The sequence below is a fragment of the Lygodium microphyllum genome, chromosome 7, assembly GCF_053477565.2.
Source record: "Lygodium microphyllum isolate KBCC chromosome 7, Lygodium_microphyllum_v1.1.10, whole genome shotgun sequence".
In the NCBI taxonomy this organism is placed as follows: Eukaryota; Viridiplantae; Streptophyta; class Polypodiopsida; order Schizaeales; family Lygodiaceae; genus Lygodium; species Lygodium microphyllum.
Genome location: NC_141141.1, coordinates 106756939 through 106772308, shown reverse-complemented (window position 1 = coordinate 106772308; position 15370 = coordinate 106756939). Strand labels below are relative to the sequence as shown.

The following is a 15370-nucleotide window of genomic DNA, read 5'->3' as shown; positions in this document are numbered from 1 at the left end:
TGATGCAACTAATGACTAACATAGCAATGCGTGCAATAAATTAGTGACACAAATAGCAACGATCATAGAAAACAAAAATAAAATGGTATCTGCCACCCACAACATCATGTATTGGATAATATTTTGCAAAGCAATCACATATTAGATATGTTATCATCATCAAGATGGACGCAAAGATTACTTAAAATTAGAAGACTGATAACTCATAAATAAGTACAAGACTAGTGATGACAACTCGTAAAATTACATGGAACCATGGAGATGACAGCCAAAATAAACATGAAAATCTATCTGTAAATATCGCAAAGCGTAATTTGATACAAAGAATAATGAGTGTATCTAAGGAATGCTAGATGAAAGAGATCTTCACGGATCACATAACCAAAAAAAAAAAGATGTGCACTCCATGAATCCAAGTGCGTGCTACTACAAATCCTCGCCATCTGAAAGCTCGTTCCAACACAAAAGAGCGTTGAACAAACTCTACAAAATGAACATCCAGATATTAGTCCACCATATATAATGCATCACAAAATAACTAGTAGCATAGACAAGAAAGAGGATTGATTTATTGGGCCGCCGCGCATGTACAATCTATTAATATGTGCAGTGAGATCGTGTCTCTTTGCATATCAAGTATTTAAACCTGTGGGATTGCGATTTATAATGGAGTGCTGCAAAGAAAACATAATAGCATTATTAGAAACAAGATTGTTAGTACAAGTGATATTCCAAATAAGAAAGCGAGAACTAAAAGAAAACTTACAAAGTCCTCCAAATAAGTCCTATGGCTGCCACTCCCTAAATGATGCATGACCCTTGTCTCCAATCATGGCCTCGTTGCCTTCCACTGTGCTACCACCATCATCTTGGAGAATCTGTGGCGAAAGCGAAAACTAAAAGAAAACTTACAAAGTCCTCCAAATAAGTCCTATGACTGCCACTCCCCAAATGATGCATGACCCTTGCCTCCAATCATGGCCTCGTTGCCTCCCACTGTGCTGCCACCTTCATCTTGGAGAATCTGTGGCCTCCTCCCTGAGTATCCACCAATCCTCTGCATCTATCCACTTAGGCTTCGAGCCGATACTCTTGATTGCCTTGCATGTGTCTTATTGTCTATGTGATATGTATACATGCGCACACTCCATCATCCACTCGGTGGAAAACCTCTCTGATGTCATAGGTACCGGAAACTCCTCATGCAAAGATGCCACTACATAGTCCTTGCTCCCCTTCGGTAAATTCTTCCAATGGTCCAAAACGTGGAGCCTAAATACTTATTGACACAACTCTCTCATGCGAGGCATCACTCTTCTCCCCTCATCATTCATGATCACAGCACCTATCTTGTCATCTACGAGGTATCCGTACCTGGGATATGTCTAAGGTGTGGCATCTCCCACTTGCAACCACGCTCCTAGGCATAACCAGGAGACCCATGTATATCTGTCATATGTGCGGAGGTAAGTATCTCTTGGAGTAGCACCCATAGGGGTGCCACCTGCGGACAATTGAGTGAAACCCGAAGTCATGGGAATAGATGTCCCTACAGGTGTAACAAATCTTGAAAGTGGCAAGTATCCACCAAACCGATGAGATGAAGACATTACATCGATGCCTCCACAACATCTACATGAGTCACCCTCTCTAGAACCAATACCAGAGTGAGGAGTAGCAATCCTCTTTGGAACTAGACTGCGTTCCTCCATCTAGGGCCAATCTAGAGCATCGACCTTGCCTACTAGAGATTGAATCATTGGACCGTACTAAAGTAGATCTCGTAGAATGGCCTGACGATGTCTATGACAGCTCTTGGCCCACCATATCTCTAAAGTGGGCCATTTGATCCGAAGAAATACATGTGAATATCTCGTGCAACTCCTCATCTATCATCCCTCGACTCATCATGCTCTCTCAGTATTGTCAAAGGTAACCTACACATGCAAAAAATAATGTTAGCATAATCAATATAGGGATTTAGATAAAGCACGATAACATAACACTAAAAAAAAGAATACTAATTAAAATGCCCCGACCTATGGCTGAAGGAATCGATTAGGCACGGAGATCGAGGCAGATAGTCATTACGCACAGTGAGAGAGACAGGGAGAGTGCGAGAGAGCAGAGTGTAGAGTGAACACTCATCTGTATACACTTTGACAAGCTCAATGCTCTTGTTGTCAAGTACATCTCTAATGAAGTGATACTTCACCTGTATGTGCTTTGTCTTTGCATGAAGACAGGATTCCATGCTAGCACGATAGCACTCTGACTATCACAATGGAGAATAGGTAACTCCCTGATGCTAAGCTCTCCCACCAGACGTGAAAGCCATAAAGCCTCCTTGCATGCCTGAGTAGCAGCTACATACTCTACCTCTGTAGTAGACAATGCAACACACTTTTGTAGCCTGGAGATCCAAGAGACCGCTCCTCCTGTGAAAGTAAACACATACCCACAAGTGGACTTCATGCAGTCCTCATAACCAACATAGTCTGCACCCGTAAAGCCAACAACAGATGCTTTCTGCTTTCCAAAGCAGATGCACAACTCCTTTGTGCCTTTGAGGTATCTCATAATACCTTTCACTGTATCCCAATGCTTCTTGCCAGGGGTTGCCATGTATCTGCTAACCACTCCCACTGCAAAAGCAATGTCACGACGTGTAGCAACCATAACATACATCAAACTACCAACAACTAAAGCATATGGTATCTTGGCCATTTCAGTCTTCTCATCATCAAATGTAGGACTGTAAGAGATTCCATCTCTGACAGCATGGCTTTATACCATTTCTTGTTGTCTTTTCTATCCATTGCTTCCTTGAAGCAAGACGGTTCACCACATTCTGTCAACATGAAATACTCAGCCACATTAATTGCACCATGAACAAATCTGTTAGGTTGTCTAGTAGCCCTAGACGATCTCCTAACCCAATGGTCATTATTTGCTGGTTCTTGCAAATTTCCATTTTCAACATGTTGTCCTGGCATTTCAGCTTGCAAATCAATATTAACAGCTTGTTGTCCTGGTGTTCATTTACAGTAGGTATTTGCTGCTGTACAGCGGGCACATTTTGTTGTCCAAAAGGTATTTCTTCTCGGAATACAACCCTACGGACCTCCTCAGTCTTTTCAGGCTGTTTGTGCATGCGATCTTCCCGAAAGATAACATCATTGCTGCGAACTATTTTCCTTTTCTCGAGATCCCACATTTTATAACCCATTTCATTCTCGTCACCATATCCTAGGAAAATGCATTTACAGGTTTTTGGCTCAAGTTTGCTGCATTTTTCTTTACGAATGTGCACAAAAGCCTCGCAGCCAACACTTTCAAATGAGCATATGAAGGTGGCTTGCCCGACTACGCTTCTTGGGAAACTCCCTCCCCCAAAGACCTGTTTGGTAACCGATTAATCAAGTGAATGGCTATCATAACAACCTCTGCCCAAAAACCATGGGGTAATGCAACATGAGACAGCATCGTACGGACCTTATCCTATATGGTCCGATTCATACGCTCTACGACTCCAATTTGGGGTGGATTATGAGGGGCAGTGAGCTCCCTCTTTATCCCTTTGCTTCCACAAAATGCCTAAAAGGCTTTGGACACATATTCCCCACCATTGTCAGAGCAAAGACACTTAAGTGTCTTATCTATCTGATTTTCAGCCAATGCCAAGAATTTTTTAACCTTGTTAAGCACTTCATCCTTGCTACGAATAGGGTAAACCCATACTTTACGTGTAGCATCATCGACAAAGGTGACAAAATATTTCTTTCCCCCTAAAGATAATCCTGGCATTTGACATACATCTGAATGTAGTAACTCTAGAGTAGAAGATTTCAATGAAAGAGACTTTTTGTGAGAAGTCTGTGCATGTTTGCCATAAATACAATAATCGTAGTGCTCAAAATCAGCATAACGGAGACAAGGCAAGTAACCCAAACAAGAAAAGCACTTTCATTCATGTTTGACTCATGTGTCCCAACCAGCCATGCCACAAAGAAACGCTCATCTACTCGGTCACGACAACAACATGGTCACGCACACTAGGTACATGAAGTGGATACAAAGTATCACTCTTGCAACATCTGGCAATAACCCTAGATTCCTTACATATCTTCCATTTTCCATCACCAAAGGTGGTATGAAAACCATCATCATCTAGCTGCCCTATGCTGATGAAGCTCTTCTTGAGCTGAGATACATCCCGTACATGCTGAAGAGTAAAGACAGAGCCATGCTGAAACTGTAACTGCACATTGCCAATACCAGCAATCTCACATGCATAGTTGTCCCCAAGATGGACAACACCATGTCGACCCCCTGTATATGTGAAAAACCACTCACGATGAGGAGTGACATGAAAAGAAGCACCTGAATCAAGAATCCAGGTATGCATGTCATCGTCTGTATCTACAAGTAGAACATGTGCACCAAAATGTGAAGAGACAAGGAGTACATCACTCCCACTGTCACTGTCATGAGTGACTACATTCACCTCTTCAATTTTTATGCTGCTTTTCTTAGGCTGACTGTCCTTCTTCTCTTCCTTGCAATCATCTGTCTTCTTGCCTTTTCCTTTCTCTTTCTTCCATTTGTAGCAATCACGTTTAATGTGACCCTTCTTGCCACAATGATGGCATTCAACATCTTTGCCACGTGATTTACTACGTCCCTTGCCATCATATTTGCCCTTTTGTTGTGATCTGCCCGTAGTATGCAAAGCACTGGAAGACTTGTTGGATGCATTGTTATGCCGATTTATCTCTTCCATAAGTAGAGCACTCTCTACATCAACATACAAAAGGATTACATTAGAATTGCTCATGGCAATCCTGAATGTATCCCAACTCTCTAGTAGAGTGCAAAGCAAGAAAGTAGCCTAAAATTCATGATCAATCATGAACTTCAAGGCAACCAGCTAGCTAAAAATAGAGTTAAACTCACTCAAGTGAGTAGACATTGTTGTACCTTCTTTCATACGCAAATCCATAAGCTTTTTCAACCAATACACTTTACTTGCAGCGCTCTTCTATACATACAGTTCTTCCAGTCTAGTCCATATAGCATATGTAGAATCCAAACCTTCAATGTTGAAGAGCAAGCCATCAAAAATCGATAGCTCTATGGTTGAGTGTGCAAGCTCATTCAACTCATCCCAATCATCCGGATCCATGTCCATAGGCTTTGCCCCTTTAGTTTTGATCGGCCTTGCCTGCTTCTTTTGTAACAGGATATTGTAGCACTGTTTTTGCCACACTGCAAAATTATGTGCGCCTTCAAGCTTCTTTATATACATCAAATTACTGCTGTCATTGCTGCCAACCATGATTTTCAGCTCAAAAGTGACCAAAAAACCAGTAAATGTAGGCCCAAATTGTCACCCAAGTGACCAAGGTACAAACAAGTACTAATCAGCAATATATTACCACGCAGAAGTAAAGATTTCAGATCTGTAATTCAGTTTTCAGAAGCACCAAACCAAGTGCTACAGCATTATCCAACTGATTACATCTCTTTCAAAAGGCATGTGCATCACTTTACATGAGAAAACCCAAAATTTCAACTGCAATTTCTGTTGTACGTGTAACCACGGGCATAAAATTTGACATGAACGGTCAAAAGCCCCAAAATTTTGTGCTTAAAAGCATCAAACACACATCTGCATTTCCTCTATCATGCATAGGGCTATCCAATTTTGCCAAAATGAAGCAATTTCAGCAAAACCCCCAAATTTCACCAAGTATTGATATCCAAATTGCGCGGAATTCAACCTACATATACATAAGATGACCAAATGCTGCACAAATTTTGTCCAAATCGCAAAAGCCCCAAATTGCACGGGGTCCAATGTGCCTCAATGTTGAGAAATTGGGTCAATTTCCGCACAATTTGTGCATGTACATGAAAAGCCCCAAATATTGGGGATAAAATGTCACAAATTCTTGCAATTTTTGAGACAAATATCACTGTTGCATCTTGCGCGCATAAAATCTGGACAAATCCCCAAATTTTTCAAGTCCTACATGCACTAATTTCAGTGAAATTGAAAGAATTTCACTAAAAAGTAAAAAACCCCAAAATTTTCGGGCAAATGTGCACCGACTTTGCAAATTTTGAGTCAGATTGTCCACTCCTGTGTTGAGATCCCCAGATTCAATAAAAGACCCAAATTTCTGAGCCAATTTTGCACAGATCTGAAGTTTTGTGCTTACACGTGCGAAGCCTTATTAGTGGGTGAAGCAATTTTCAGAGAAAAAAAAGTTAAATTTTGGGAAAGAAAAAGAAATCTGACGGGTCAACAGACCCGTCAGCCGTGCGATGTGACGCCTGATGGACACGGCGCCTGTTCGTCGTCCCGTGACCTCCATCCCATGACGCCTCGTCGCTGGCGTGGCCTCTCGCCCGCGTGCCCTCCATCTGGTCGTTGTTCCCTGTCGCTTGTCGCGCAGCTCAACTGGTCACGCAACAACAGCCTCCTCGTTCGTCAGCTCTTCAGCCCGTCGCACGCTTGGTCCACGCCTGTCGCAGTCACTGCCTGCAGCTTAGACCTATGACTCTCCTGCTCGCCTTTGAGCTCTCGTCACCGCGCTGGTCTTCTGCCTCAGCCTGACGACCGTCCGCATTACCTTACGCTCTAATACCAGTTTAAAGGAATCGATTAGGCACGGAGATCGAGGTAGACAGCCATTATGCGCAGTGAGAGAGACAGGGAGAGTGCGAGAGAGCAGAGTGTAGAGTGAACACATTTTTCGATACAATGACGAGTGTACCACTTTAGGCTTTAGATAGATATATGTATGAAAGTATAATGTGCTAAGGGTGTGTTCACACCCGTGCACATATAAAAGGCACGATGGCCCTTTATTCCCAACAATGGTCATATGTCAAGCTCTTTGCATAGCTCAGTGTACACTGAAAGGTCTATAATAGGTCACCACAAAAAGAGGAGTCCACTTCATTCTCAAACAATTCATGTCATTTTGTCTCTTCTCTACATTACTCGTGTTTGTCTCCCTTGTACACTCCAAGCCATGGCCTACCGTTGACTCTCTTGCTTGAACTTTACCATGACACCATAATCCATTGTGGAGCGCATTTTATTGATGCACTCAACATGAAAATATTGCCCACATGACCACGCTATACTATAGATTTTGTATTATACACTGAAATGGTTAGATTAGTTATTGTGTATAAAATCTAGATGTGATAGTAAATAAAGCATGTGGTCACCTTCAAACTATATCCCCTCGAGAATTACCACTCCTCGATAGAGACCTCTACCCCTTCGCGAGAAGCTGCGATCAAAGCTTCATGCAACCACCCTATAGACATAAACCGTGAAATCTCCTCCATGCCCTCGAGATGTCAAATCGGTTGATGGCATATACTATGTCAAAATTCTGATCGAGCTCTCCATCGCTCTTTTTTGGCCTGCTCATACATAGCGAGCCACTTCTCTATCGATGTATGATATAGCATACAAAAATGTTTCATTTTATCCTCCATGGCAATATCCATCCTTTTTTTAATCCTATTTCCAACCATCACATCTCTGGTTAGTTTATCATCGTTCTTCAACGGCCATAGCATATTGTTATCTGAATTCACCTTTGATAGCTACTCTGAAATATGCATTGATGCATCTGACACTAGCTAATCTTCATCCATGCTACCTTCTAGCCGAGCTTGTTGTCACACAAAGCTCTTCAATATTTTCATGAAGTGCTCTAAGAAGAACATCCATCGCATATGGACGGGTCCCGCAATCTCCACTTCATCTGGAGATGTACTAGAAGGTGAGTTTGTATCATGAGCATGCTTGTGGATAGATACTTCTCAAAGAGACAAACCGTCTCCACAACTCTCTACCTTATGGATTCAATAGAGGATGTCTTGATATATTATCTTCTTCATGGTCCATGACCTTCGGGATTCTAACTGTGGCCCACACAATGGACATACATGATAACCTAAGATAACCATGCCTTTCACAATACTCCTATCTAGTCAACACATACTTGAATGAGCCATGTTAGATATCAACAACGAGAATGGAAGCCTACTAACGTGAGCACTCCCCGAATCCCAAAAAAGTCATGTATAGTCCACATGAGAATGGCTCGTATACTAGTGGATCGTCAACCATTGTGCTTGATCATGTCTTCCACAGTGACCCCCTTCTCCCACAAAATCTTGAGCTCATCAAATGATGGACGGAGGTAGACGTCTATGTTCTTGACTTTGTAGTACCCAAGCACAAGCAAGCTAAGGATTAGATGTCCTTTCTTCGTAGAAAGCCATAGTGGGATATTGTAGTTAACAAGGACTACATATCACACAATGTAAGAAGTTTAGCAGAGACTAGATGGATTCATGCTATCCATAGCAAGACCAAGCCAAAGATTCCTTGGCTCGCATGCAAAGCCTAAAAAGGTGGAGTCAATGTGGCTCCATGTGTGTGAATAGTAAAAAGTGTCAGAGAACCTTCTGAGGGACGATTTATTCTTGCAAGTTCTATTGATATATGTGAGCATCACACTTCGGACATGTCTCCATAGTCCCATAGTCTCCTTGAAACAGCACACAATCATTAACACATGCATGGATGTTGTTGTAGTTCATGCCAAGCTTTCGTAACACCAATCGTGCATCATCACGGGACTCAGACATCGTGTTTCCAAGTGGTAATATGTGATACTTTAGCAACCTTTAAAAAAATCAAATTACCCTTGAAGAGCACAATAAGTGTTTTTATAATGGAGTCAAAAAAATCAACAGAGCATAGAATGTACCTAAACAACTTGGTCACACTTGCATCACTCCAATCATACTTTGTCTGCACACTTGGGAGTGCAAGTAATGTCTTCAAACAAGATGCTTGGCACCCATCATACAATGGTATGGACGCTTCCTCTCTCAGTGCATCAAATGACTCCGCAACCATGGGCAGTAATGCATCGATCATTGCCTCCATTTCAGGCTCCAAGTCTAGAGGAAGGTCTGAAAGGCCCATTGTCTCCTCTAGTAAGGGTGTAGTCTGCAACGAGCCCTCCAATTGGTGTATCGGCTCAAGCACTCTATCCATCACATGCCCACAAACTCTTCTAATAGGCCGCAATAGGTACATTCCTTAGGATGAAGCATCACCTCTTTGTATAAATTTCCAAGGCACCTCTAATATTTTTGTATATGATATTCAATTACTTTGCAAATGTAAAGCATGATTGATACACACTTTTTTTTTACCATCGTTCGCTCAAAGTCTAAGATCGCCTAGTCAATGATCTCCGATTGAAACTCACTGAAGCATCACACATGTTCTATGAACAAGCGGCACTTTGTCTGATTGCCAGCTTGCATTGAGTGCAAGGACATGGAACATGTTGATTAAGATGCGCCTTGCGATCTTGGATATCACGATCATTATCGTTCTCCATTTGGTCTATGTTACAACAAACAATATGATTTTGTTTCCCTCATTGATGATCTTTCTTCATTTTAATCTCTACTTATCTTTCTCAATCTCCATTCTTATATTTTCCACCATTCATTCTCTCCCTCCTCTTTATTTTTCTCCCCACCCCTCTTTCTCTCTCCCTTTCTTTGTTTGCATCCTCTCATCTCATTGTTTCTCTCTCTATCATCTCTCTGCTTTTCTCCATTCCTTAATTTCTCTCTTCCCTCTTTATTTCTCTCCCCGCCCCTCTTACTCTCTCCCTTTGTCTTTCTTTGTTTGCCTCCCTCGCTCTCTCTCCCATTGTTTCTCTCTCTCTACTATCTCTCTACTTTTCTCCATTCCTTTTCTCTCTCCTTCTCTTTACCTTTGTCTATTTTTATCTATCCCTCTCACTATTTCTCTCCCCAATTCTCCTTCCCTTTCTTTGTTTGCCTCCCTCCATCTCTCCTTGTCCATTCCTTTTCTCTCCCCCCCTCTATCTTTATCTATCCCCCTCTCTATTTCTCTCCCACACCCCTCTTTCTCTCTCTTTTCCTTTTTTTTTGCATCCCTTCATATTTCTTTATTTCTCTCCCCCATCAAAGATTAAAATAAAAAAACTTATAAAACAAGGATATTGAAAGACCCTCTCTCCCCACCTCTCTTTGTGTCTCTCTTCCCCATTGTGCTTTATTTTTCTATCTTTCATTCACTCTAATTCTCTCATTGTTTTCCTATTTCTCTCCCTCTCTCTCTATCTCTCTTTTCTTCTCTCCTTCCATCTCTTTTCCTCCCCCCTCTCTCTCTCTTCTTTTCACTCTCCCTCCTCTCTTTACCTTATATTTCTTTTCTACCTCTTCCTTCTCTCTCCCTCTCTCTTTCTCTCCCTCCTCTCTTTCTTTCTCTCTTTCTCTTTTGTTGTTGTTGCCTCTCTCTTTGTTTCTCTCCCCCCCCCGGTTGTTTCTCTTACTCATCCTCTCTCCCTTCATATCTCGTTTCTCTCTTCCTCTCTCTCTTTATTACATTTTCCCCCTTCTCTCTCTCTTCCTCTCCCTTCCTTCATATCTCATTTCTTTCTTTTTCTCTCTCTTTATTACCGTTCTCTCCTTTCTCTCTCTCGTTCTCTTTTCCTTTTCTCCCTCCCTCGTTTTCTTTCTCCCTCTCTTTCAATACATCTCATTACAAAGACAAACAAAAAAAAGAAAATAAAAAAACACAAAAACAAAGCAAGAAGAGGCAATGTACCTACCTCAAAGGCTTGAAGATGAATTATTTTCTGCCTCCTCTTTGTGGTGTCCCTTCTCTTTCCCTTGCGCACCTCTCTCTTCTTTGTATATGGTGGTGGTTGCAGCAATGATAGTGAGGAGCTCTCATTCTCTCTCTCCCTCTTTCTCTCCCTCTCCCTCTCAAGGTGGCAATCTCTCGCTCTCTCTCAAAAATGTTTGCAAAAAATGCCGTGCTCGCTTCTTTTTCTTAGACCAGCATCGCTATTAGCATCATAAATTAAATTTGCGATACTAATAGCAAGGTCACTATTTTGTGTTACAAAAAAGTGGTCACTATCACCCCATTCCCTTGTAGTGTGTCTGCCAGCAAGATGTTCAATAAGTTCTCCATTATTAGAAATGTGGGGGTGTTAACGTTGAGGTAGCCAATTAATGTCTTATTGCCATGAGTTTTGCTCAATAGCCTCTTCTCTATAAGTCTCGCATCATTATAATACCCATTGACATCAATTCCATACTTGCAATGTGGTGTGATGGACTAATGGTTAGGCTAATGGCTGAGCTATATGGCTTAAAGCCTAATGGCTTTTGTTAAAGCCTTATCGACTAGCTGGCACAAGTCCATGGCCTAATTAGGGGAACGTAAGGCCAAATAGGAGGCAAATAGGCCTATGGGCCCATTTGGTGAGCCCAAGTCCAAATTGACACAATGAACATGCCTATGGGCCCATTGCGTGAGTCTAAGTCCAAATTGACAATGAATAGGCCTATGGTCCCATTGGGTAGAAAATAAGGTTAAATTAGGCCAATTTGATGGTGGCTAGGAAGGCAAATTGTCCAAATCAGCACACTTCGAGAGTAATGAGGATAGTGGTGGCAATTTCAGCCTAGCGCATAACCAATAAAGTCCTTATGGACTGAATACTCAAGATGAAGGCCTATTACAATCAAACTTTGTGGAAAACACTTGATTGGCATGCTTATACTTGCAAGCTTGATGATATTCTAAGTCAAGACCTTGTGCCCCCCCTTTAATCTCTAGGCAACATATTGCAACTTTTTCACAAAAAATAGAGTGCAACATGCCATACAGAAGTTAAAGAATGGGATAGCTCCTCGGAGAGTTTACCTTACAGAATATGTAAGATACCACGAGAGTTCAAAGGAAAGGGTATTTTATTTAGTCAAATTTAAAGGATTATATTTACAAAAGGAGTTTTCAAAATATAATTTGAAAAAACCCACAAGTTTAGTAAAGTAAAAGGGGTCATTTTATGGCCTTACAACATGTAAAGAAATGGTATTTCTTAATATCGTTTGAACGCACATTATATAGATGATTTCTTATAGGTGCACGTTATAGATGATTTCTTATAGCTAAGATATATGGCTATTGTGGAGCAAGCCCCAAGTGATTGGGTTGAGATGCATGGCATGAAATAGACAATTCAAGTCCGTTTCAGACATGGATATACCACACTCAATCATTATAAGCGCTATTAGAGGAAGTTTGAGCATGCAAAAAATATATATTTCTGCTTTATGGATTTTCGTAAGGCATTTAATATAGCGCCATGTTCCAAACTCCTAAGGAGACTATAGGATACTCATGTCCCCAAGGATATACAACATAGTATCTATGCTCTATATGAGACAATGGCATACAAAGTATGGGTACCAAGAAGTATATTAGATTCAATCTCATTAGTAGTATCAAAATAAAACAAGGATGCCTACTCTCACCTACTTTTTTGGGCTCTATATATATGGGATCTACATAGATGCCCACTCTCATCCACTTTGTTTGATATCTGTAAAGATGAGGTCTCATACTATATTGATGGAGAAGAAGAGGTTGCAACCAATTTAGTTGGAGTGTTTGTGCCAATATTGCTTTATACAGCTGACACTTTGTGCTTATATTCGACCCACCCAAGGTACTACACACACATTTGGATGCTCTATTGGCCTCTTGTAAAGATAGAGACCCTAAATAGAGGTGTATTTTGACAAGTAATGGTAGTAAAATGTGATGTGTTAGATGCTTATTGGCATCCTTTCCTCTTTTCTCACAATGATATCAATATTTTCTTAGAGATAACTCTTATTTTGAACGGTAGAATTTTTTCACACCCCGCTATAAAAAATAGTTAATTTTTTTAAAGGGTGGAGTATTTTCCACCCTCTTCTAAAAGGTAAAATCCTCTGAGATGGCTTTTGGAATATTGTGAGCAATGTTAATAAAATGTATGTCTAGTAGTAGATAAAAAACCATTAAGTCAAAAATTTGGAAGGATATTAGAATCACTAGCAATAAATTTCCCAGGTGTCTTTATCAATGCAATAGTTAACTTATCGAGCTTGTGAAGAGCATTGCTTGAAATCTCTCTTGTTTGTATAGTTTTTTCTTTAAAGATAACACTATCATATACGAAAAGCCTTCATGTACAATGTTCAAAGTGGATAAACTCTATAAACTATATATATTATTATATCCATTGGTTTTCAAAATCTTTGGTTGCAATCTAATTTTTGCAAATATGAAGGTACATGATTGTAACACCACTATTGAGACCTCCACTAGTGACATTATGAAGATGGTTCCATCTACTCCACAAATGCAATGAATGTGAGGAAGGCAAAGCAAGTGGCCATGGGTAGCGCTATCAAAAGGGCATTAACTCTACAAGTCACAACAAGCAAATCTCAAATAGTAGACTTAGTGACAACCTTGTGCAAGAGCTATAAAGCTTGCAACGATAGATTGAGTGTGTGATGTAGGAGGACTTTTCTTGGAAGAGTGAAGTTGCAAAGAAGTTACAAAGCTTACAACAATAGACTCAATGCATAACATCTAGTAGAGTCCCTATATAGAGTAATGACAATTGTAGCCTCCCAAGCAATGTCCACAAAGAGACACCAATCTATTATATGGAGAGATGTAGGGAACGTTGTAGGGTGGGAAGAAGGATCAATGGTTCATAACTTAATGTCTCAAATTGATAGTATTGAGGCTGAAGCCATGAACTTCAAGGTGCACCATGGTCATTATATGTCATGACTATCAAGCTAAGTAATGATGTAGGTGGTAGAATGTGTGGCATTGATTTGCTTGTTATCACAAGTAGTATGAACTCCTTTGTTAGTGGCAAAAAAATTGCTCATACTTAACTAGCAAGCAAAGGGAGATATACTAATTATGAAGTTCTTTCAAGTATATCCCTACTACATGAAATTATTTTTTAATGCCATTATTCTATACTTTTCCATCTATTATAATTATATTTCTAAAGAAAATTAGTTATTTTAATGTGAGATTTAGTCATTTGATTAATTAAATCTCTCCCTCTCTCCATTTCAACGAGGGTTATAAATTTGTCTCATCATTATGTAGAGCTCCCTTTGCATGCATATGTGTTACAATTCTCTCTCTCTTATATTGATAACATTGTTGTTTTTTTAAATCATTTAGATCTCAATATCATCACCCCAATATGGCTGTAAAATACAAGAACAATTGGATACCCCTACTCTTTTGAGCCATTTTTCCCCATTTATTACTCTCTCATGCCTCTATTATAACCTCTTCTTTGTGATTATGCAACCTTCATTAACATAGAGAACTGTTGAGAATCAAGCTTGTATCTACTCTATCGACACTAGATAGTTGTAGCTAGACATGTGTGACCTCTTTAATAAGTCAAGTAGGCTTAACTCTAGTTAGTCACTATGGTTAGTTAGACCTATCTCTTAATCACTATTGTAGACTTAATGCTCTGTGGAATGAAGAATAATGAAGAAGAGAATGTAGTGAGCACACTACTCTATTTTTGCTCCGCCCTTTTGCCCTTGTATCTCTCTTGAACTTCTAACATGGTATCAGAGCCTAACCTTGCATGAGCCCAAGTGTAACTGGGAGTTGAATGTGAACTGCAGTCTGTGAACGAAAGTTCCCTGCAAATGGACAGCCATAGTCTCATGTAAAAGACATGCATTTGATGTGTCTCTTGGTCAGGGCCTGTTGAGGCATTCAAAGGGGGTTTACTAGCCTATCTTCTGATGCATATGGAGTATTATTGAGTGCTAGTTACTGTAGCACCAACAAGCAGCAGCAAACTACTAGCGTGGACTACTGAAAATGCACATGTTTCCAAGATGAAAATTTTGGGCATCATTGGGTGCTGAATATGGTGGCAACGAATAGCAGTAAACTTATGTCTCTGATTCAGAGTGAACAACTCTGAATATCCATGTCTCATGGGCATTGAAGATGCCTATATTCTGGACATCAAAGGCAGCAAATAGCAGCTCACTTGAGAGCTTACAACAATCACAAACTGGAAGAGATCTTTAGATATATTCAACTACCTATGCTTGATGGGAAGCACATTAGATATTATGCAAATTATTGGTATAGACCTGGCACCATTTTCATGCGACTGTGTGCTGTCATTTTGTGGCAAACTCTTTGGGTTTTGAATGTCTTTACCCCTATCACAATTTTGGGCAAACTTGTGAGTGAATTGCACTTAGTGTGATAGACACTTTGGCTTATTTTTGAAGTCATGTTGCTGCAGAAATCTTACTACAGTTTGGGGCTAGTTGTGTACTCAGCATTTGGGGCTGTAATGTCCTACTTGACAAAGATTTATACCTAATGTGCTTGATTGAAGTGTTGAGTACTTTGATTGAA

General features: G+C 40.4%; 1 long non-coding RNA gene across 1 annotated transcript; it reads right to left on the bottom strand.

Annotated features, from left to right (window-relative positions):
• Positions 1-493: 493 nt before the first annotated feature.
• On the bottom strand, positions 494-11700 carry LOC148033797 (uncharacterized). The gene is made up of 3 exons (XR_015691375.1): positions 10701-11700; positions 767-1937; positions 494-674 (listed from the first exon to the last, which is right to left on the bottom strand). It is a non-coding gene; the product is annotated as an uncharacterized LOC148033797 (long non-coding RNA).
• Positions 11701-15370: the final 3670 nt, after the last annotated feature.